Here is a 3,161-nt window from a genome sequence, read left to right as displayed (position 1 = left end):
TCACTTTATTCCATCACACACACTGCTCCTGCTGCAGTTCATCTAATGACATGTACATTTTGCTGTTGTCACCAGGAGGGAGTTTTTTTTTCTGTCATAGTTCAGACTGATGTACCTGTGTGTGGCCCTGAACAGCAGTCTGTGCTGCACACACTAACTCACAGGCAAGAAGAGAGTACAACCACCATGGAGGGGCTCAGGCTGGTTGATTTAAAGGCATTATTTAAAACAAAAAAAAAACAAAAAAAAAACAACAACAACCCATGACCTTGTATGCCTTAAATTGTTAGTTTTGGGGAGGTAATTTGTATATTTGTGCTATAATAGTTAATATTACAAAAGTGTTGTTTTACAACCAAATACACTAATTACACAGGACAATGAAATAAGTTTAATTTAGCATTACATCTAAAAGGATACTGATTATTTAAAAATAGCTAAAAATAAAATTTATTTAAATTATTTAAATATTAAAAGAATACCAAATAGTCTGACAAAATTCAACACAGTAATAGATGCATGATATAGCAAATGATAATCCTAAAAATAACTCAATAACATTAGCCAAATAGATTTTGAAAATAGTAAAAAAATATATACCAAGCCAATTGCACTATATAGCAAGATTAGCCAAAATACGCTCATAATAATTCATAAAATTACCCTGGATTAATTAACATAGTTTAAAACCCCTTCAAATATATTATTAAGGAGGGAAACAATCAATTTCCTAAACCACCAATTTCTTCACAATGCGAATAATTAAATCATCATTAATTAACTTCTAAAGCCTCTGTTGATCGGGCTGATGTCGTTTTATGTCTACTCTGCTTAAGTTCTTCTTTGCATCAGCGCATAAACAACTATATTTGTTTGTTGATTTTTATTTTTGCAGCATCTTTTTGCTGATCACATTGCCGACTGAGTTCCCCCCAGAAATCAGGCACCTGTCATTTCTCGGCGTCCTTCCAACCCGCTGACCCCTGACATCACCCGCAGGTCTTCAGATAGGAGCTGGTTAATGGACACATGCGTCTCCCAGAGAAGACAGAGAGAGATTTTAATCTCCATAAGAGACTGGCGTCCTTCAGCTCATCTGATCCTCCTTCACGAATCACTCTGTGCCATCAAAGCAAAGAAGGTACAATTCAGTTAAAACTACCAGGGAGACAATCAGGTCGTCTGTTTAAGTGTTGCTGTCAGAGAAAAGAAAGGCTTTAATTCAATAAGGACCGAGACAGAAATTCCTTTTTCTGATGTCCAACACAGATTGGGCATCACCATTGATTCACTCTGACATTTTTTCTTACCTTTAAACCAGCTCTTTAATCCTGTTTAAATTGTGTTTTAGAAAGTTTCCACAAAGCCCAACATTTTAAATAGTAAACCGCCAATATGAAACAATCCATATCCTAGTTTAAAATTATGAATAATACTTATATAATCAAATAGTGAAAATAGGTAGAAAATTAGCCTTTATTAACACAGAAATTGGTAAAAGCTACTGTATGAATAAACAAGTGAAATTTTAGTCAATTTCTATGTCAGCCAAAATGAAGCTAATCATTAGCTTTCTCAAGAGCAACCTACTCTTTTTTAAAACTTCATTTACATAATTTCATATACATTTACATTATTTTATATAATTTCATCTATGGCATTAGTTTTTTTATCAGAGCTCTCTCTTATATTGTATTTCTTACTCTGAAGTATTTGCTGACTATTTACTGAATTACTGCAAGATACAAGAGACACAAAATGAAGTTGAGCTCCATTCTCTTGTCTTGATGGTTTTCACATCCCTCTGTCCCCCTGGTGGCTCTGCTCCCCTACTCTGACCCTTAAAATGTCTCCATTGACTTTTCCCTCTGCAGTTATGTTTAGTGATGAGGAACCATGACATTTACATCGCCAGCTCTGCAGAGTGAGCTTCTGCACTCACAGAGACTGGAGTTTATAAACAGGTCACAGGATCAGAGGACTGTCTGTTGACTGGACTCACTTTCTACACACTTCTGTTTTGTCCTTCACGTGTCCCCTTGATTTTTATTTTCTATCTTTTTGCCTTAGACCAGTACTCAATTCTCAAATAGTGGGGCGAGCCCCCTTTGGGGGTCGGGGTGAGGTGCCAGGGCAGTGAGGGGCTTCCAATGGAATGTGGCCAGCTGGACATAAGTGTACCACTGCTGTAATGCTTAAATGATAACAAGCCTCCAGCCACTAGGTGGCAGCAACTCATACAGTGGTTTGTACAGATAAAAATTTACATGTTATCAGGTTCTTATAATATTTAAATTCGAAGGAGTGTCGGTCAGGTGTGGGAGGGGGGCGTGAAAACATTTCTGTCCCCAAGGGGGAGCTTGACAGAACATAATTGAGAACCACTGCCTTAGACGCACGCCCCTGTTCCTACGTCTCCTAACAGTGGAACCTCCATTCCTTCCCCTCACCCTCTCTCTCTCTCTCTACCCAACACCCACTTTTTCTACTCTCTGTTCATCTCCACACCAAGTTACTAGAACCAGGGTTAGAACCCTGATCAGAAACTCCTGGGTGTCCACTCATCACTCTGCTGTTTGTGCCGTTTGAAGATTACTCCGCTCACATCCTCGCTGGGCATCCACGCAGCTTAGAGGCCAAAAATCCATAATCCCTCAGCCTTCATGGGAATTCTCCATGCACGTCAGCGCGCTGAAATACAACAGCAGCAGGAGCAGGAGCAGCAGCAGCAGCAGCAGCAGACACTCATGGCCCAGGAGCTGCTGCCGCCGCAGGCCCTTAGATATGAACGACATGTCTGTACAGACGTGGAAGAAAGTGCAGAGGAACTACATTTTAAAACTAAGTTACAGAGTCAGGGAGTGTTTCTGTTCGGCTTATCTGAAGTGAAGACGTGTTTCACTATCCGTGAGTTGTGCCAATTATACCAGTGAAAAAATTAAAATATGCTTGTAGGTTTATAAAATATTTCATAATTTCCTATGAAGAGATGTAGTAAGTATGGATGTAAATTCTGATGAAACTTAAAACTAGTTTATTCTTTGTCTGCTGCATTATCCACGTAAGGCAATCTACAATAAATGTTTTTCTGCAATATTTTCTTTTATTGTTATTTTGTTATTTCTTAGCTTGCCTTTGTTACGACCTCTGTCATAACTTGG

At 38.6% G+C, this 3,161-nt stretch overlaps 1 protein-coding gene across 1 annotated transcript in view; it reads right to left on the bottom strand.

The window, feature by feature from the left end:
* Positions 1-1,083, bottom strand: part of ica1 (islet cell autoantigen 1) — a 12,146-nt gene extending 11,063 nt beyond the window's left edge. Inside the window, exon 1 of the mRNA XM_025061394.1 lies at positions 948-1,083. The gene's annotated coding sequence lies outside the window, so the exon portion shown is untranslated. The remainder of the gene's footprint in view (positions 1-947) is intronic.
* Between the last annotated feature and the right edge of the window lie 2,078 nt (positions 1,084-3,161).

Source organism: Cynoglossus semilaevis, chromosome 13 (genome assembly GCF_000523025.1).
Source record: "Cynoglossus semilaevis isolate Cse_v1.0 chromosome 13, Cse_v1.0, whole genome shotgun sequence".
NCBI classification, from domain to species: domain Eukaryota; kingdom Metazoa; phylum Chordata; class Actinopteri; order Pleuronectiformes; family Cynoglossidae; genus Cynoglossus; species Cynoglossus semilaevis.
Note: the sequence above shows the minus strand (reverse complement) of the source record. Positions and strands in the feature narration are given on the sequence as shown.